The sequence below is a fragment of the Brachycentrus maculatus genome, unplaced genomic scaffold, assembly GCF_059751285.1.
Source record: "Brachycentrus maculatus isolate JH-2025_06_01 unplaced genomic scaffold, ASM5975128v1 h1tg000285l, whole genome shotgun sequence".
Lineage (NCBI taxonomy): Eukaryota > Metazoa > Arthropoda > Insecta > Trichoptera > Brachycentridae > Brachycentrus > Brachycentrus maculatus.
The window spans coordinates 242,492-264,515 of NW_028281036.1; the positions used below are offsets into that span (position 1 = coordinate 242,492).

General features: G+C 32.3%; 1 protein-coding gene and 1 pseudogene across 3 annotated transcripts in view; one reads left to right on the forward strand and one right to left on the reverse strand.

The window, feature by feature from the left end:
* LOC148305106 (glucose dehydrogenase [FAD, quinone] pseudogene) overlaps positions 1 to 19,989 on the reverse strand; it is a 30,172-nt pseudogene extending 10,183 nt beyond the window's left edge. The window contains exons 1-2 of one of the 2 annotated variants that reach the window (XR_015838238.1): positions 19,864 to 19,989; positions 17,666 to 18,020 (exon numbers count right to left, since the gene is read on the reverse strand). The product of XR_015838238.1 is annotated as a glucose dehydrogenase [FAD, quinone] pseudogene, transcript variant X1 (transcript). The remainder of the gene's footprint in view (positions 1 to 17,665; positions 18,021 to 19,863) is intronic. The other variant, XR_015838239.1, reaches the window with a different exon arrangement.
* Flo2 (flotillin-2) overlaps positions 1 to 22,024 on the forward strand; it is a 547,503-nt gene that overhangs the window by 92,191 nt on the left and 433,288 nt on the right. The gene's annotated exons all lie outside the window — the stretch shown is intronic.

Genomic DNA, 22,024 nt, shown 5'->3' on the forward strand with positions numbered 1-22,024 from the left:
TATATATATATATATATATATATATATATATTATCTTTTGTATTTATGATCACAAATTAATTATTTGTTATCTATGATTAAAAGGCATCACGTTCTGTTTTATTGTGCATTCTTCAATAAAACACTATAAAATATATTTGATTGATTGTGATACGCAAATAATCGTTAGATCATTGCATCTCCAATTAATTAGTCATTGTTTTGGATATAAACGATATAATCCGGTTCAAATAGGTCATTTGATGAATTGAAATCATTAATTATCGAATAGGTACTAGATAGAGTTGGGAATACTCATCAACAACTGATTTCAATCGAGCGATGAAGGTATTGTATTTGGGGCTCATCGTGAGACATGATCGGTATTGATCCCTTCAGGGAATAATCCTAATGGTCCGGTGATGATGATAATAAGGTGTCTGTTAAAGACCGGACTGTCCGGTTTTTAACCCCTTCAAAAGCTCTGCCGTCCGTTTTTTCATCTTATACGGATAATAATCATAGCGTCACAAGGGTTTATACAATCAGTATTAGTGATTCAATTTATCATACAAACTTTGCGTTGGGTTTTTTTTCCGCGTCCGATTCTCCGAATCATTTTGAAATTCGGCCTAATACTTTCACATTCAAGGTACCTACGTGGTCTAATTACAAAACCGTATTTGTTGAACTTGTTCCAATTTTTGAGAATTTCAAGAGAAGTGTGATGGTTACATTTTTGTGGTTTTCCTAGATGCGTGCAGGAAGGAGTGTCCTAAATCCTGAAGTTATGCCAAAGGTATTGTTTGATTACATGGTTTCTAAGCTGATTAGCTTATCAACCATATGAATGTTCCTAGAATTTGTGATTTTGAAAATTATCACAGTTTACTGCAAATACTAAAATCCGTTGAATATACAATATCAGTGTTACCCAATTGAATTACCAATTGGGATAATATGGACACATAGGATGCAGAGAACCTGATGATATTGTGAATCAGGCAATCATTATCTTCCTCGAAAGACATCTAGAAGACGATCAAATAGTTCATGGATGCTGCAGAAAGAAAACACGATTCGAAGACATGGCCCAGGTGACGTTGTCTACGATAGAAGGACCTACAACCTGAGAACGAGGAGAGCTGACTCCAAGAGTCTACGAAGACGATAAGTTGGGATGGAGTCAGGAAGATAAAAATTAGTAGGTACATATTAAAAATGGTAACTTTCGTATGATATCAATGATCATGGAAATATCAAAAAATATACAGGTCAAAATGAGTTGTCTACGACAGAAGAAACTTCAACCTGAAGACGAGGAGAGCTGATCCCAACAGCCTACAAAGACGATAAATTGAAATGGAGCCAGGAAGAAAATGAAGAAGTAACGAGGTTCCGCCAGTCAATCCCTTTAAAAATAAACGAATCTTCATTTGGGAAATCCACTGTCCATTTATTATGCAAAAAAATCGTGTTGCACTTTTTTAAGGTTTAATCATCTCGTACCCGTAGCGTGCCTAAAGTAACTTTGTGCAGTGGCGTGCCGATGCATTCCAATAATGCACTTTGCACGACGTCACCATTACAGGTATCTTATAAATCTTATCTAACAACGTTTCGACGCTTGACTGATTGTTTTCACGTTTGAATCTCAATGTTGATCTGATGCCCAACGACCAGAAGATAAAGACGATATTAGGGTCATTATAAAATGTCAATCATCAAGTTGCTGATCATTATAAGGTTTTTAACCTAGGCTATTAGTGGTTCTGATCGTTATGACGTATATGGTTTTCTACAGTACGTAATATAGACCCCTTTTTTGCACTCATCATGTAAATTGTTCCCTTATTTAAAAATTTACTCTGCAGACAAAAAAATCACAAACACAGTTCTCCATATTACATATGATTCATCACAGTAATAATCCTCATCTTCAATCTGGATAAGCATAATACTCGTATAAAAAAATAGAGTCAGTCGAATTCACAATATTTTAAGTGTCCAGATCTTTGTTCACAAATTTGGATTTTGACCACTTGTAGTACCATATATTCTTTATTTGAAGAATATTTGTAAGATGAATATTTGAAGAATATGGATGTCAGGATATTCAAACGCCCTCCTGGGCGTTTAATCATATACAGGACGTTTCATGGAGGTCTGCTAAAAACAATGAAACTTACTCAATTCAAAGGTTTATTGAGTTATAAGAATAGAAAAGACTTGTGGAAATTTTTTGAAAAAATTGAAATAATATTTCGTTCAGTATACATTATATTTTTTTTAGAATACGTATTGAAAAATATGTTAATATTTTTTTTCTCTAACTCTTTTATTTTCAAAATCATATATTTATTTCGAAGAAAAACTAATTTTTTCAATACAAAAACGATGTTTTAATAAAAAAAATATCACGTTAAAGAAAATTAAGTTGCGGGCTATCGATTATCCCGCCTTAATATGAAGAATTATTTACCTAGTAATTATGGAAATAAGGTCAGGTTGTACCTTGGTTGCATTACCGTGCATGCTACCGATAATGCACACGGTAATACGTTATTTTTCATAGGTGTGCCATGTTTCGCTCCGCGATCCGTGAATATGTTATGTAATATGTGTAATATGCCCTTGCGGGTAAACCTGACGACGCATTTTCGGCGAGTTTACTTTCGCTATCGGCAGAGATCGCCAACCATGAAACAGATCAAAAATATACTTTTTTTTCTTCTAAAAACGCGCTTAGAGTGTCACAAATGAAGGCTCTAAGAAGCATATCAGGCAAGAGTCTTCGAGATAAAATAAGAAACGCCAGGATCAGGGACTATACGAGATCGAAGATGTCGTTAGGTGGGGAAGGCAACGAAGGGGACAATGTATGCGCAAGTGAGGAGAATAGAACCATCCAGACTCCCCCCACATCGCACTGTACGGCCAACCCCATGGTAGACGACTCCCGGGCAGGACAACAATGAGATGGGTCGGTAGCTGGGAATCGACATCACAGGAGGCTAATCCCTCTTAAAAACATGCCACAAGGCCTACATCAAGATGAAGAAGAAGAAGAACAGTAGTTTTTTTCCAGACTCTAAGCGTGTTTATATAAAAATACAACTAATAATTCTCAATTTCTGTGATATTTATTTATTTATTTATTGGTTATATTTTGCTTTCCAAAGGTTGTCCGCCACACCTTGCATGTGTATGAACAGACTTGTTTTTCAATGTCATACGTCACAGCGTGCAAGCCGATCATTTCTCCGAACGTGTGGACACACTCCAGTAATGGGAGGACGCGTTTACGAGGGGTAATATTGGCTTTATTGCTCAAACCTAATTATCAACAAGTGATCAAGTTTATCATAAGAACGCTCTCCCTTATGCAATTTCGCCCATTCAAGACCATAAATGATCATTGATTGTTTCATAGAATTGATGATGTAGGGTAGACTACCCAATTTTAACCCTTTCAATTCTTACCATTTTTTCTCATAACTCATCAGCTACTCTGATCAAAAAAATGTGACGTTTTTCAACCATTACAATAAATATTTTGGTTCCCTAATTTTGGGACACTCTGTCAATTCGTATTCCCATGTTAATTAAGATTAACTGTATTTAGTTGAAATATTTTTGGGTAGAAAATATACTTGGGTGATAGAGAAATCAGTGATTTAAGTTATACCTGCGCCGGGCCAGACATTGTGGCCCACGGAGCTGCCTACTAGAATCATACGGGCCAGAATGTCTGGCCTACAGAGTGGGAAGAGTTAAGCGGTTAAATGATTATTCTCAACATTTTGTGTGTCCAAATATAATTTTTTTCTTCTTCTTCTTCTTACTCCTCATTACTGAAGGTTGTGTGTGACCCTTGTCCAACTCCTTTGGGTATTTTGTGAATTTTGGTGTGAACTGGGTAGCTAGAACCTCATCCCTTGTAAGAGAGGGAACCTTGTCGGCTCTCTTTAGGCAGGCATTGCCTAGCTACCAGAATCACCTTATATTGGCGACTGTTATGGCCTGCTGGGTCCTACATTCTGATTTTTCCTTTCACATGAAGTTAAACGACCGCACATCTTAACACCATTTATCAACGTTTTTTTTTATTCTTTCCTTTAAAACCAAGAAAATTTGTACTTTTATCAAAATAATGCCCAATTTCACAAAAATTATTCGTAATATTATTCTTTTACTTCTTCTCCGTCTTACTCCTCATTACTGAGGGTTGTTGACCCTTGTGGAAGCAACGACCCTTCTCCTGTTATCCCTTGACTGCGCTACACGTAGCGCTCCAACCACCGAGGTGCCTGCTGCTGCCTTAACTTGATCGGTCCATCGTGTGGGGATCTTCTTCTCCCTCTCTTTCCCTCAAAATATAATACTTGTTCATAATCCTGGGTTTTGTCCACTTCAAAGTTATTTTAAATTTTTTTTTGGTAGTAGTACTTATGTTTCGAAGTAGTTTTTTACTTTTTGAATTTTTTATTTGCCTATTTATTTCATAGATACATACATTTTTTTACTATATGTATTACGGCTCTTTAGGCATGGCCTGTGTTGAGCCGAAATTTTTAATTTTTTTATTTATTATTATTTGTTTTTATTTTATTATAAGATTATATACATTACATTCAATAGATACCATAACAATTTACAGTATTAACAATTTAGTTTAAAGCTTGATTACCCATCGTGCGCTCATACTATGACAGCAAGCCGTACAGGCTTGCCAACTCGACGACTAACGCACTTGCTAGGCTTAAGAATAGAAGATGTTAGCAGGTATCACATTGACGGTATATGTAGTACTAAATTTAACTTAATATAACGTCCAATTCGATTCATAAAACGTCCATTTCGTTTTTTTAAACGTCTAATTTAATAATTCAATTTGTGAGGCGTACAATTTGATTTTTAAAACGTCCAATTTGAAGACAAAAACGTGTATAATATATGAAATATAAGTAAGTATAAAGCTACAAAAATAAATGCAGTGTCTTAAAATAATCCAATGATGAATTCCAAATTCGCCGGATATTTATAGATCCAGTAAAAGATTATTCCTTTATATTCATAGCGTTTTTAAAAAACAAGAGTTCGTTTAACTGTCCATAATTATTTTTCAGTGTCCATAATTGGACCAGTGTCCAATAGTGTAAGCCTACCCTATTTATTCTCATCGCGTGATTCAACTCAATACATTTTTAGCATGCATAGATTTCTCTTTTTTATAATCTATAATCACTAAATATCTGAGTTTCGATGTGAGATAAGAATAATTACTTCTTTAAATGCAAATTTATATGTTGAACAACAGAAATTAATTAAACATGTGTAGATCTGGAATGATGATTTTAGCATTGAGAATTGTTATAAGGTATACATATGTATAAAATTATGCCCATTTTGCGAGGAGAAACATGCATTGTATTCCAATGGTTTTCACGTGGAATGGATTATATCAACATGGGCTAAATAGACCAGCTGTCGACACTCCTCCCAGTTATTGACAGTGCTGATTTACACTACTACTACTACTACTACTACTACTACCATCACGCCGTTTCCCCGCAGGGGTAGGCAGAGAGGATGGGACGCCACACTCTTCTGTCCTGACATACACTCCTCGCCTCCTTCACATCCATGCATCTAGTCATATATACCCTCCGATTACGCAGACTTTTGATACCGACAGATGTTAGGTTCTGATTTGAAGTCTTTTTCGGTCATATTCGTTCTGTTTTCCCTCTCACATTTGCCACATATATTTTCTTAGTCATTCTCTCGCTATCCATTCGCTCCACATGTCCATACCACCGCAAAGAACTCTTCCTAATCTTTTCAATTATTCCTAGTTCAGCCTTATATTCCTTTCTTATATCTTAGTTTTTAATTCTGTCATACAATGATTTTCCACACATTCTGTGCACACACACAGTGCTGATTTACACCTTATGTCAAATTGAAAGTCTGTAGAAATACAGTTGATTTTATTTGATTTGACAGAAATACAAAATTTGACAGTTGACGGGTGATTTGTAGTCGGTACGTTTTGTTATTTCACCATAAATAGATTGAATGACTATTATGCGGGTCGTAGGTTCGGTGAATGAACCGAAAACAATATTCAGCTTGATCCTCTTTTTCAACGCAATATTTTGTTCACTGATGAGGCACATTTTTGGTTAAATGGCTATGTCAATAAGCAGAATTTCCGAATTAAGAGTGAAGATAACCCAGAAACCTTTGTGGAGACGCCCTTACATCCATTAAAAGTCACTGTTTGGTGTGCTTTATGGGCAGGTGGAATCATTGGCTCATATTTTTGCAGACGATACCGGTCAGAATGTTACAAAACCATGACTACTGTCTTCGTACCTCAGCTGAATGCCATTGATGCGACAGAGCTGTGGTTTCAACAAGATGGCGCAACATGCCACACGGCGGGTGCCACCATCAATTTATTGCGGGAAATATTAATTTGTATACCTTTAAAATAATCCTATACTTATATGAAAAAAATATAAAATGATGAAATGAATAGAAAAAAATTATATTGATTAAGTACACCTGCTAAAAGTGACCATAATCGGGGTATATACCCCTAGAATCCATAATAGCGCCGAAACCGGATCATCAATAATATAAAAGCGAGGTTATCAGCCCTGTGCTCTAGATTTGAGAAGAGTGATTTATATCAGCAGGTATACTGATGACGTAAGTGAAGAAGCCCACCTTGCCTTGCATATTTATAATTTAATTTTTGATGTTCAATTTCACAAATAAAATATTGAAGGATTGGATAATGTTAATTTTAAATATATTAAAAGATGAGTTATTACCATGAATAATTATAGACAACCTAACTTAACCTGAGGTCATATATTTGTAACCTGATCAGGTTTTAATTATCAAGATCTTTTATTCATATCTTAGAACTTCACTACAGACATCTATTGGTGAGATGAAAATAAGCTTTTTATTGAGCAGAAACTCTGTTATTGGTATGTGATGTCCGAATCCTGGATTATAATCACATACAAAATAACTCTTAACAGTGACAACATTTTGACATCTCATCAAAGATGAAGAAGAATACAAAAATAATATGAAAATAACTCCTGTAATTGGAGATAATCCAGATTTTGTGAACAAGTATTTGGACACACTCAAAATGTTGTAAATAAATTATCTGGTCAAATTATAAGAATAATAAAAATGAAAATGATATTTTCTGGCGTTTCTCATGTGTGTGATTATAATCCAGGATTCGGACCTCACATACTAATATAAGAGTTTCTGCTTAGTAAAAAGCTTCTTTACATCTCACCAACAGATGTCTCTAGTGAAGTTCTATTGATTCAAGAACAAGGTTTCTAATTTGGTTCATACATATAGAACTTCCAAGAATTTGAGTAGTGTGGTCGTTAATAATGAGTAGAATTGGTGAATGTTACACGTGTGTAAAGTGATCGCTTAAACCAGCCTATGACGGTCGTCAGCCCCGTAAATGCCCAGACTTCCATATTCTTCTTCATCTTTGATGAGATGTCAAAAAATAATAATTGGAGATAATCCAGATTTGTGAATCATTATTTGGACACAGCCAAAATGTTGTAACTAACCTAACATGATAAGGTCAATACCGACACGCTCAACTAATAACGTCTATTCTACGTAAAATGTATAAAATGAATCATCATGATCTTTAATTATAACATATGTTGTGATATGAATGAAAAATCTGGATATGAATAACTCCTACTTCTTCCTGGCTATATCCCAGGTTATTGTCCTTGTAGACTGCTGGGGTCAGCTCTCCTCGTCCTCAGGTTATAGGTCCTTCTGTCCTGGACAACGTCACCTAGGCCATGCCTTCGAATCATGTTATCTTTCATCACTCATGAATTCCTTGGTCTTCCTCTAGATAAATTTCGAGGAAGATCCATTTCTAGTGCCTGGTTGCTACATGTTCGGGTTCTCTGCGTCCTGTATGCCCATACCATCTCAGTTGCCTTTCCTCTACTTTCCTATAAATGTCTGTTACTCCCAGGCTTCCACAAATGAAGTCTTTATTTATATGAATAACTTCTAAATGCAGCTAAATCCTCAATTTGTAAACGAAAATATGTATTCACTCAAAATGAGTTATTTCCTTTTGTGATGAACATGATAATTATAGAAATAGTAAAACGATTCCCATATATGATGTACCGTCTCTTATTACATCAATCTGTTTTTTCCCGATCAAATTCATAGAATTGAAACAAAGTTGTTGGAAAATTCAATTAACGTTAGCAAAAACGCACGTATTACGTACACATATTACGTGAAAAATCGCACATTTTACCCATTACCAAAAATTCTTCAGTTAAAAATTTCCCAAGACAATATTGATTTGGTTTTTCAAATTAATATTTTGTTCGTTTTCCCTACAAATAATTTGGGCCAGGTTTTTATAGACAGAGTTGAGTCTAAATGGCTCTAAACATGTCCATTTTCTGATCCTCTTGAAATTTTTGTCACATAAAATAAGGTTGAAGATAGTTATCATTTGACTAAAGCGAATTAGTATTTAAATAAAAAGAGAGTTTGTACCTGTGTGTGTGTGTGTGTATGTATACACACACATATATATATATATATATATATATATATATATATATATATATATATATATATATATATATATATATATATATATATATTTATAAATATATAAATTTATAAACCTGTATATAACGTATGAGCGTGAAAACCGGACGAGGACGGCCGAAAAAGACTTCAAAAGGCACGATCAGATCAATCAGAACCTAAAATCTGGTGGTGTCTAAATTCTGCGTATTCAGAGGGCATGTATGACTAGATTATGGATGTGAAGGAGGCGAGGAGTGTATGTCAGGACAGAAGAGTGTGGCGTTACATCATTTCTGCCTACCCCTGCGGAGAAACGGCGTGATGGTAGTAGTAGTAGTATACAAACCTGTAGAAGGAGGTTGATTTTATTGCGCCAGTGTTTTTGCCTAGAATTTTCACTCATGAATTACATGAAATTATAGTAACTTTTAACATAAAGAGTAAATCCACTCACGAGTAGGCATAGGCTATAAAACTTAAAAAGTTGAAGTCTAAGTAGTCATGATAAGCGGTGTTGATAAGCCGTAGCTAGATTTCAGAGTCACTTGGACGTTAGGTAATTTAAAAAAAATAAATTGTCCGTCTGGCACTGCAAAAGTAAAAATCGGATTGCGTGCGTTTTTATGAATCATTCCTTTTAAAAATTTCGGCGCGTCTGTTTTGTTATTGTTGACATTGTCCGATTGCAACATATCATCACAACACCCGGATTAAAATAAATCTGAGGACGTAATCGGACATAGAAATTCAGAACGCGTCGCGAACAACATGTCTTGCAGAATATTGAGGATGTATTAATAGCTTTATTGTGCTAATCAAGCGATTGTGTCGCCATTGAAATACGATGGTCAATGTTTATGGTGTTTAAAAGAGTACCTTTCTTAAATTATACGCAGTGTACGGTAATCTTATCCCGGAAATCAGAAAATAACCGCGCAATTCGAAAAGATTGTGAAATACAACATTTTGAGTTTGTCCAAATACTTGTGAGTTATTGTTACATTTTTTATGTATCAAATTTTTAATCAAACACTGATTTTTTGAGTCTACTAAGTTACATAAAAAAAAATATATTGTGACAAATCGCTCACTCCTTTCAACAACGTCATATCGCTCACTCCTTTCAAGAACGTCATAAATCAAAATACTTGATTTTTCAGGAGAACGTTTTTAAAGTTTAAAAATATAATACAATGTATTAAAAATAAATATCAAACCACTTATTGAACTTTTTACTGTGCAACATATCTTTTTAGGTGAAACCTGAAGGTTTTTTCTCCCTTTGAAAAATATTAAGTATATTTCAAAAAAATAATTAAACAATACCTTTTCTTCGAAATACAAAAACAACACTTTCTGCCCTGTAGCAGGTAAATATTAAGTTAAAAATATGCCTCTTTTGCTGGGATATAGTACGTTTTCTGGGCATTCCGAAAACATGCACAACTGAAAATGGACGATTTTTGATTTATGACGTTCTTGAAAGGAGTGAGCGATATATCAAAAATCGTCAATCTTCAGTTGTGCATGTTTTCGGAATGCCCAAAAAATGTACTATATCCCAGCAAAAGCGGCTATTTTTAACTTAATGCTTATCCGCTAATGGGCAGAAAGTGTTGTTTTTGCATTTTGAAGAAAAGGTATTGTTTAATTATTTTTTTAAATATACTAAATATTTTTCAAATGGAGAAAAACTCTTCAGGTTTTACCTAAAAAGATCTGTTGCACAGTAAAAAGTTCAACAAGTGCCTTGATATTTATTTTAAATACATTTTATTATATTTTTAAACTTTAAAAACACTCTCCTGAAAAATCAAGTTTTTCTATATACTGTATGAAGTTGTTGAAAGGAGTGAGCGAAATGTTTCGCCTAGTTATAGCATTATCAAAAGTCTTTTTTTTAAACAATAAAACACTTAGAAGACTCAAAAAATCAGTGTTTGATTTATAATTTGATACATAAATTTAAATGGAGTTCTACAAAGTAAACGCCTAATCTATTTATACAATTTTTTCTTCAAGTGATCACTTTTTACACGTAAAAACATAAAAGGGTATCTGCTAAATAGCTTTCTCCATCCGACATAGATGGCTGTTATGAACTTATATGTACTGTGTCATGAGATTGATCTTATATCTAGGAGCTCCAAAATTTTGGGTAGTGTGGTTGTAATCAGACACTGGATTATTCACACCACTGGTGCCACGAGTATAATATACTTATCAAGGTTTATAATATAGGGTCTCAACTGAGTCGAAGCATATATTGTTTGTTTGTGAACACCTTATACTTCAGTGTAATCAGAGACTGTAATTAACACCCTACTCGTTATATATCAAGGAATAAAATATGAAGTGTACTGATCTTTTTCATATCCCTATAGTCCTCCAATTACCATAAATTAAGAATTGTTAATAAACTTGGTAAAATTCATAGTGAAACTTTTGTCCAATTCCTTATGTTCCCATATAATGGTATTATCCAATATTTTTCTAACAGCAAAATTGAGTGATATATCGCTCACTCCTTTCAAGAACGTCATAAATCAAAATTCGACAATTTTCAGTTGGGCATGTTTTCGGAATGCCCAGAAAATTTACTATATCCCAGCAGAAGCGGCATATTTTTTACTTAATATTTACCCGCCACATGACAGAAAGTGTTGTTTTGCATTTTGAAGAAAAGGTATTGTTTAATTATTTTTTAAAATAAACTTAATATTTTTCAAATGGAGAAAAAACCTTCAGGTTTTACTTAAAAAGATCTGTTGCACGGTAAAAAGTTCAGTAAGTGGCTTGATATTTATTTTTAATACATTGTATCATATTTTTAAACTTTAAAAACGTTCTCCTGAAAAATCGACCTTTTTTTATTTATGACGTTTTGAAAGGAGTGAGCGATATATATAATGTATTAATTTTTATATTGTAATGAATTAATTTTTAAATCAAAGGCAGAATTTTTGAGTCTACTATATTGTATTTTATAAAAAAAAAACACACATAAAAATTAATATTGTGACAGTTGTGTCGCCTAGTTATGGCATTTTCAAACGAATGTCATTCGTTTGAAAATGTCAAAACTAGGCGAAACAATTGTCACAATATTAATTTTTATATATGTGTTTTTTTTTAAATAAAATACAACTTGGAGTTTGATTTGAAAATTAATACATTAATTAAAATGAAGTTCTATAAATTAAACGCCAAATCAATAAATTACTAAAGATTCATTGTTTTTATTCAAATCATTAATGGTTTTGTTTATTTAAATAGCATTTCCTCTAATTATTTCTTATTTTTACACTAGTTTTCACTTTAGTATAAGTCTTGCTTAGCTCTTTTATCAAATTTATGTACAAATAAGGTAATTTAAAACTCACTTAAGCCTATATTATAGTCTTTATTGGAATCTTATGTTTTTGAATGTACTAGTATTATGCTTTTCTGTTTTTTTGGTACTTGAATTATACTTGTAAAAGCCCTCTGGGCATTTACCATATATGAAAAAAAAATATTAGTGTCCTAACATTTTTTTCTTATATACGAAAAAAGATGTAAATTTTACACCATTATTATCAATGTTTCCTTTACAAAAAATCTTGTTCCTTAACCCCCCTCCCTATATTTATTATTCTATATATACACCTAAATATATTTTTTGTTCGTTGGTTTTAATTTGTACCAAAAGATGAAAACATCTGTCGTTTTCGAAACTATATGATAATAATAATAAAACCCTTATCCGCACCCTAATGGTGCATAGGGCACTGTGCCATATTAACGCAGTGTTATATTGATCGTTTACACATGAAGGAAAGGTGATCAGCCCTCCGCTTCAGGTACCAGTCCATGGTAATATTGAATAAATATTACATTGAAAAAATCACTTATGTTTATTTTACCCCCCTTGGGAATCGAACCCGGGACCTCCAGAACGTCAGCCGAGCGTGCTGACCATTACACTACGGAGGCGGAATTGCGAAACTAGTCGTAAATAAAATAAAACTCATTAAAGTGGTATATTCAAGTGTTTAATTTAAATAAAGTAAATTTTTCATATAAAATGATAGATGTTTCATCTCAAATTGACACAATATAATGCCCTTGAGGTATTATTTTACGAAAATGGCGCTATATAAGTTATCCAAATTTATTATTAATATTACATGCAAATTTACGGTTTTGTCTTTCGATCATAGACAAAAGCATTACTGATAAGCCAAAGTACGATCAAGTTTAAAAGTATTTTAAATTAAATTGAACACCTGATTAATCCACTGAATTGAGTTTTATTTTTATTTACGACTAGTTTCGAAAACGACAGTTGTTTTCATCTTCTGGTTCAAATTAAAACTTAAGTTTTTATTTGTACCAGAAGATGAAAACAATTGTCGTTTTCGAAACTTGTCGTAAATAAAAATAAAACTCGATTCAGTGGATTATTCAAGTACAACATTTTGAGTGTGTCCAAATACTTGTTCACAAAATCTGGATAATCTCCAATTACAGGAGTTATTTTCATATTATTTTTTGACATCTCATCAAAGATGAAGAAGAATATGGAAGTCTGGGCATTTACGGGGAACAAGGAATTCATGAACAAGGTTTCTAAATTGGTTCATATATATATATATAGAACTTCCAAGAATTTGAGTAGTGTGGTTGTCAATAATGGGTAGAATTGGTGAATGTTACACGTGTGTAAAGTGATCACTTAAACCAGCCTATGACGGTCGTAAGCCCCGTAAATGCCCAGACTTCCATATTCTTCTTCATCTTTGATGAGATGTCAAAAAAAAAAAAATAATAATATGATTATTCAAGTGTTTAATTTAATTTAAAATAATCATGTCATTCCACAAAGTTAATGCCGAATCAATAAATAATATAAGTTTAAAAGTAATGAGCCTTACCATAATTAGATTAATTTTACCACAAGATTGAATGAATTATCGGTAATCGATTATATCGTGTAATTTAATGGATTAGCCTTGCTTCGTGTAACCCTCTATTGTTTTTATATTGTAATTCTACTATAGGTGAGGGTTAATATCGATATTAATGGTTAATGACGATCGTCCTTCGGCGAGGAGTGTCATTTGTCACTCATCGCTTATCGGCACGTAGGATTTGTGTAGCAACACTGGCGAGAACGGTGTGCCAAGGCGTATTTTTATGACTGGTCACACTCGTGGACCGGATACGGAATATCAAATACTTTGTCCCCCCAGTGCTCACTCCTTTCAACAACGTCATATATCAAAAATCGTCAATTTTCAGTTGTGCGTGTTTTCGGAATGCCCAGAAAATGTACCATATTCCAGCAAAAGCGGCATATTTTTAACTTTATATTTACCCGGTACAGGGCAGAAAGTGTTGTTTTTGCATTTTGAAGAAAAGGCAATTATTTTTTTAATTTATTATTAGATTAAAACCAATATTTTTAGCTTTTCCACTTTTTTATTTGACCAGCGACCGGGTTTCGTCGTTACCGACATCATCAGACTGGTGTCCAAAAAGACCAGTCTGATGATGTCGGTAACGACGAAACCCGGTCGCTGGTCAAATAAAAAAGTGGAAAAGCTAAAAATGTTGGTTTTAATCTAATAATAAATTAAAAATGCAATTCCATCACGAAGTGTCAGTGGATAATATAAATCTATTTTTTTAATGTAAAAAATATTTTCAAAATGGAGAAAAAATATTTAGGTTTTACCTAAAAAGATCTGTTGCACAGTAAAAAGTTCAATAAGTGGCTTGATATTTATTTTTAATACATTTCATTATATTTTTAAAACTTTAAAAACGATCTCCTGAAAAATCAAGTTTTTTTTTTATATATGACGTTGTTGAAAGGAGTGAGCTACATATGAAAGTTTTGTAATCCATAGTGTATAGTGGTTAGTACGCACAGGTGCCATGCTGGATTCGATTCCCAGTAAGTTCAATATATAATGTGAAGAAAAACCGTAAAACAAATTTATGAGGCGAATGTGGTTGGTAATAAAAGCAGAGGAAGACCGAGGAAAACGTGGCATGATCCAGTATTTCAAAGTGTAGTTATTTCACTCGGTCAGGTCAGGAATAATCGGCAGCAATTTTTTTTATTAATAGCCGAGACCTTTTTATGAAATGCATGTATGGGCTTCAGGTACCAGTCCAGGGTCCAGTCAATTAAATATTGGAGTGAATTAAAAAAATATATTTTGACCCCCCTGTGTAAAGAACCCAGACCTACAGCTACTATCTAATCACTACACTATATGAGGGTGAAAATATCTAATACACCTCACTTATAAGGGTAATAAAAATCTTTGATTTTGTTCAATGTTACCTAAGGTTTAAAGTTGCCCCGATTGACTCTACTAAAAATACGTACAAATAAATAAAAAAATAATAATAATAATAAATATATATATATATATATATATATATATATATATATATATATATATATATATATATATATATATATATATATATATATATATATATATATATATATATATATATATGAAAAAGCTGTTCTCTATGTTTTTATGCATTAATTGGACCATGTTAAAATGATTTAAATATGTACATGAAAATATTGCTGAAAATATGTGTTTGATTTTAAACTAGAAGAAAGAAAAAAAACTAGTTTCATGAAACCGTCCAACATGGTTGGATGTGTTCATTGTATTTTTTTTTAAATGTACATCGAACCAATGAAATACCGAACTGTGGCCTTATTGACAAAATTATACATATTTTTAAATATGATACACAGTAAACAATGGTTCTTTATGATAATATCAAAACTAGCTTCTTCCACTCAACAAAGTGTTGTTTTTTTAGTTGTGAAAATATTTAAATATAATTATCTCATCTTGTCTATTTGTGGGTTACATGGTTTCTGCATAATATGGCCCAATTGAATGTGATTATATTGATTATGCAGTTAAGGTAATTCTTCGAAAGTTGATAACTTTTGGTCGACCGGTGCCTTAATAACACACATAAATAATATCTCATATAAAAGATGTCAGTTTATTATTATTTGTAATATTTTTAATTCTCCCATTCATATGGAATATTTTGCATAATATCGTACATTTTTCTGTAATTTATTCATATTTTGTTGAACCTGTTAGATTTCGTAACATCTCCCCACTCAAGATACGCTTTGTTTAAGGGTGAAGTCTCAAATATACATTTCAGTACCTACGCGATCAGCAATGCGAGAAGCCACACGTGTATTCTGCGTACAATTTTATTGTAATAGGTAGCGTGTTAAGTTACCGTCCTAGAGGTGCCGGATTTGATTCCCAAATATGTATTTAATATTACCCTAGACTGGTCGCTTAAGCGCAGGAGTGATCACCTTGCATTAATGTAAGTAACGATCATGATTACACTGCGTCCATACGATGCAGTACCCTATGCACCATTGGGTGCGGATAAGGCATTAATAATAATAATAATAAAACCCTTATCCGCACCCAAATGGTGCATAGGGCACTGCGTCATATAACGCAGTGTTATCTTGATCGTTTTTACATATGAAGGAAAGGTGATCAGCCCTCCGCTTCAGGCACCAGTCCAGGGTAATATTGAATAAATATTACAGTGGAAAATCACTTATATTTATTTGAACCCCCCTGGGAATCGAACCCGGGACCTACAGAACGGTAGCCGAGCGTGCTGACCATTACACTACGGAGGCAGACAATTAACGGATAAGGGATTAGTAGTTTATATCTATATTCCAATTAATTTGATTTTTTTTTAAAGAAAATGTATTTAAAAATATTTTTGTAAATTTTTAAGAATACGTATTGAACAAATATTTTTTTTATCTTTTTTTACACTCATTACCTTCCAATAACTCTTTTCTTTTCTAAACCATATAATTGTTTCGAAAAAAATATCACGAAAATGCTGTTTTAAGCAACAACAAAAAAATAATACGTTAAATGTTAACTGGGTTTAAGCAAATTCATTTGCAGGATATCGATTATTCCGCCTTAAGTAAATCTATTAACAACGCTTGTAATAAAATGATAAAAAAAATGGTTTCAACTTAATAATTTCAAAATAGAATATTTCGATAGACATGATAAACAAGACCTTCGTTCAAAATAGGACAAATTCACTATATATCTTTGATATAATGTAGACCACTTTTCAAGCAAAAAAAAATAATAATACAAATTATTTTTGTTTAAAGATTTGACGTTAAATTTGTAGGACTCCATTTCAATTCGTATTAAATGTTAAAATCAATCACCGATTTTTAGAGTTTACTAAATTGTATTTTATTGTTGTATTTTAACACATAAAAATAAATTTGGTCACAATTGTTTCGTGTTTTTATGGCATTTTCAAACTAATGTCCAAAGTAAGGTAATGTAAAACCCATTACTTTGAAAATGGCGTTACAAGGCAAAATAATTGTCACAAATTTTACTTTTATGTATTTTTAACCGCAAAATACAATTTAGTAAACTCTGAAAAACAGTGTTTGATTTTAACATTTAATATATAAATTATTATTTATAATGCTTGAGGAAGAAAAATTTGGCATCGAATCCGGTCGACTTTTAAATTAAGTTGTAAAAATATATGTTTTTCAGTGATTTTCAACAAAATTATTTTGTAAGTTTTAAAACTGAGAACCACAAAATTAGTGATTCAAATTTAAGTGATACCTACTAGTACAACTATCGACCATTTCATTAAAACATGTTCTTTGAAATTTTTTGAAATTTAAACTACGTTTTTAAGTTATTTAGAGGCGGTTTTTAAACGAATGTATGTTTTGAAAACGTAACCTATTCAATTACTAACTGGCAAACCATCACACCGCTTCCACGCAGGGGTAGGCAGAGAGAATAGAACGCCACACCATTTTGTATTTGCAAACATTCTTCGCTTCTTTTACATTCATCGCACCAAAACGATTTTACAAGCTAGCATTCGTGAACACTTAAAATCATTTACAATGGAAATGTAACGTTTTGTTCAGGACCTCCACATATGTTTATTACACATACCCACTTACCTTTTTCTTCTGGAATCGTATGACCCTTATTTTAACTCGGAGCAATGAGGCACTTTTAAAAATATAATCCAGCAATGTCTTCAGGATCACGAAAACAACAAAGTCAACAATTCACTCGCAGACTTTTAAACGATATTGCGTATAAATTATTTATTGTGTCACATGTCATTGTTTGAACTGCGGTTCAAATGTGCAATTTCAATAATTGCCCCGTTCAAACTATTGTCACCTCAAAGGCATCTGCAATTGTATATTGATGTTCTTATTTGTGTTCACTCGTCATTAAAATGTGACTGTAATGCTCTTTTGATTACTGTCTTTCAATACGTCACAAAATTGGTCCAGATTTAAATATCTTAAATCAGAATTGAATATTTTTATTTTATTCATTTAATATATTTACATTTTTATTTATATCATAATACGTTTGAATCATTTATACATATGGAGAACTTTTATATTTCGATTCGCTGTGCCTCTCCATAAAAGAGACTGTGCTCTTGTGCTTGGAGAGGGACTTACACTCGTGGTTTAATGTTATATAATAAAAGATAAAATAGTTTTTTTTTGTATATTTTTTAGAAGAAAGACTTAAATGTATAGAGCTTTAATTTTTTTCTTAATTTTTTTTTTCTTGAATTAATTTTATATCATCTATTTTTTGTTATTTCTTTAGGGAGTTTATTGAAATGTTTGCCAAATATTTGAAGTTTTGCTGAGATTGCTTGGTGTTGCATTTTGCATATCCCAAATCAAAATTGGTCCTGATTTAAATATTTAAATATGTCTTTGAAATTCATCGCATTCATGGGTGCTTCATCTTATCAACGTTAAAATTTTATTTTTATGATCAAAGGCTGTATATTTGTAAACCTAACGAGTCATTTTAAGATTTATCTGCGAAATAAATTAAATAATAATAAAAGTCACACAATTTATATTTTGATGTGAATATCTAATAATAATTAACTGACAAGAGTTTGTGAGACTTCATTCCTTTGTGTTGCCATAAATAAGTTTATTTTCTATATTTACTGTGGATAACTTGCAAACTACCGTCAAATATACTTGTTTACTTGTAATTATTTTGAATTTAATTTAAGTTTTAATAATAATAATATCCGCCTCCGTAGTGTAATGGTCAGCACGCTCGGCTACCGTTCTGGAGATCTTGGGTTCGATTCCCAGGGGGGGTAAAATAAATATAAGTGATTTTTTCACTGTAATATTTATTTAATATTACCCTGGACTGGTACCTGAAGCGGAGGGCTGATCACCTTTCCTTCATGTGTAATCGATCGAGATAACACTGCGTTTATATGAAGCAGTGCCCTATGCACCATTAGGGTGCGGATAAGGGTTTTATTATTATTATAATAATAATATTAAATAATACAAGTAATGAATAATAATTTTGTGTCAAGAGATACACGAGAGTGGAAGAGGCGAAAATTGTTTGTAAAGACAGATTGGTGTGGCGTTCTATTCTCTCTGCATAACCGTGCGGAGAAGCGGCGCGATAGTTAGTTTATCAAATTTGGCAATAATGTCTTTGCTGTTGCGGAACTGATGGCATGGAATGCTCTTCCATCAGTTAGAAACAGTGAGACTGATATGATCGTTTACTAAATTATTTCCACTGTATGCTTTACCCTAATAAATCACAGGGAAGCGCTCTTGACTCACTATTTCACGAAAATGGCGCTATATTAATAATCCTTTTTTATATATATTTATTATTATTTGTTAGTTTTATATATATGTGAACAGTTATTAACTTGAAAAATTAAAAAAAATATATTGTGTGAAAATTGGTCCTATATTCGAACTATTTCAAAGATTTCAAGATAAGTACCAATATTTGTTCTTAATTTAAATTTCGGATTCTGCGAACTTCAATTTGTTTTACTTGGTAAATATCGATTCTATTTTCAAAAACAGGTTTAAATTGTGAAAAGCTCGTTTCAAATTTAAATCGCTTGGAAAAATCAGTAAATTTGATGAGATAAAATTGTTCCACATTCAAAATTATTTATAAATTGCAATTATTTAAAGTAGCAAAATTGGTCCTAAATTCAAATCACGATTCCTATTGGTCTAATTCAAAATTCACAGCACTTAAACATTCCAATTTTTCAAAAGTGACAATACTGGTCCTAAATTTGAATCACTTAAAGAGTGTGAAAATTGGTCCTAACTTTGAATCACTTAGCGGAGCCGTCTTCACCGGTGCGTGGCACTTGCGCAAGTAGAGCTTTTGCACGAAAGCTCGTGTCGGCGCACTTGCTCGACATTCGCGGCGCGAGGATTACCGAACAATGCGCGCGATTCCAACCCCGCCGAGGCTTAAATAGTTTTTCACGTCCGTGACATTGACTCCGTGACATTGCGCCCAGATACGCGCTCGGCGGGTAGTTGATGACGTCACAAGAAAAATCCCAAACAGAAATTAAATATTGTTTTTCAATTGTATTTTTTTATATTTTGTATCCGACACTTTAAAAATACAAAATCAAATGTATTTGAAATTATTTTATTAAAAAATCATTATTTGGCTATTTTATTGTATCCAGTTTCTTTTTTGCAATAAAATACAATATCTTGCTTTTCTTTATAAATTTAATTGAATCTTTTGGCAACCATTATGACGGCACATGGAAAAACCTTTATTATATTCAAATTACAATAGGTTTTAACCGTCAATATTTTTTGCTGTCATTTAAATATTTGTTGATTAATTGATTTAGGACAACCTTCACGTTTTCAACAAACTCAGAAATGGAAAATTATTATAAGAATACGAATTCTATGTTTATAAACGAAAACATCATTTTCCTCGATGATAGATATTTTCATCCATAGTTGATTTATAAAACATTGTAATCAGGTGTTGATAAAAACATCTGCAGTTTTCGAAACTAGTCGTGTGTGATGAAATAAAACTTAATAAGTGTTTAATTTATAAAAAAAAATATCGCTTATTTTTTTCCGTAAATTTCATTTTGAAATATAACAACAGTCTTAACTGAATTTTTCTTTCATTAATTGATTATCACTTTGTAGTAAAATCGATTTTTTTAAATTAATGTTTTACTTAGTAAATACCACTATTTCTTAAAATCTACTGTTCGCTTTTTTTAACCGTACTGGCTTCAATAATTTCATTAATCGATTCTGCAGTCACTTTGTGGTAAAATCTATCCATTTTTAATTAATGTTTAACTTAGTAAGTACCACTATTTCTTAAAATCCAATGTTTGATACGGTGTCAGAAAATGATGCGAAATGCATCGAAACACGTGTCACAGTAGATTTTAAGAAATAGTGGTATTTACTAAGTAAAACATTAATCAAAAATGAATTTTTCATACTCGGTGTTACAGGAACGATTCACAACGGAGTTAATTTATCAACCTTATTAGTTTATTATGAACTATACGCATCTACTATCATTTTTAAGACATATAAACTAAATATGCTTTAAATCCTTGTACATAAAAAGCAAGGAGTATTTTCTAAGGGAACTTGAAAATATTTTTAAAAAAAACGGAGTTTAACTGTGAACTGACTTGCAGTTTTTCCAATACTTGAACGTCAGAAATCGTGATTGTACCCCTCTTTTCTCTATAATAAATAATAATTGTAAAATTTATTTTATACAATTAGTCTTAATTAGGTTTTCCTATTCCGCGATGTCTTCAATCAATTTTACTCAAATATTAAATTACTCATCTTTTGGGGGTGTATTCCAAAAACGTGTTTTAACGATTTTATTTTGCATATCAAAAAACGACCAAAAAACGCATCCTCAATACTGTTATAAATGTGTCAGTTTTTGTTTAAGTGCCGGGTGTTTGACATTTTCACAACATAAGACTATATAATTATAAATATTGAATTATTGACTTTGGGAATCATAATTTATAACTTTACAAAAAAAATATTCACTCAATATTTCAACTACACCTATTAAAATTAATAAAAAAAAACATTTTCACGTACACACTACATATGTAGAAGCACCGTCTGCCCACTAATTTTCAAACAAAACCACTTTTTTGATTTGTATAGTTTTGCAACAAAAAACAACAGCAAACGCATCCTTAATCAGTCAGTTTTCATTAACGTATCGTGTGTGTTTAGGATGTGTGTAACGTAAGACTATCTTCTTCTTCTTCCTGGCTCCATCCCAACTAATCGTCTTTGAAGACTGTTGGGGTCAGCCTTCCTCCTTCTATCCTTCTCTCATGGACAACGTCACCTAGGCCATGACTTTGAATCATGTCATCTTTCTGAAGCATCCATGTATTATATATTCCAGAATAAGGTACAAATCTTGACTTGTATTGGTGAGATATT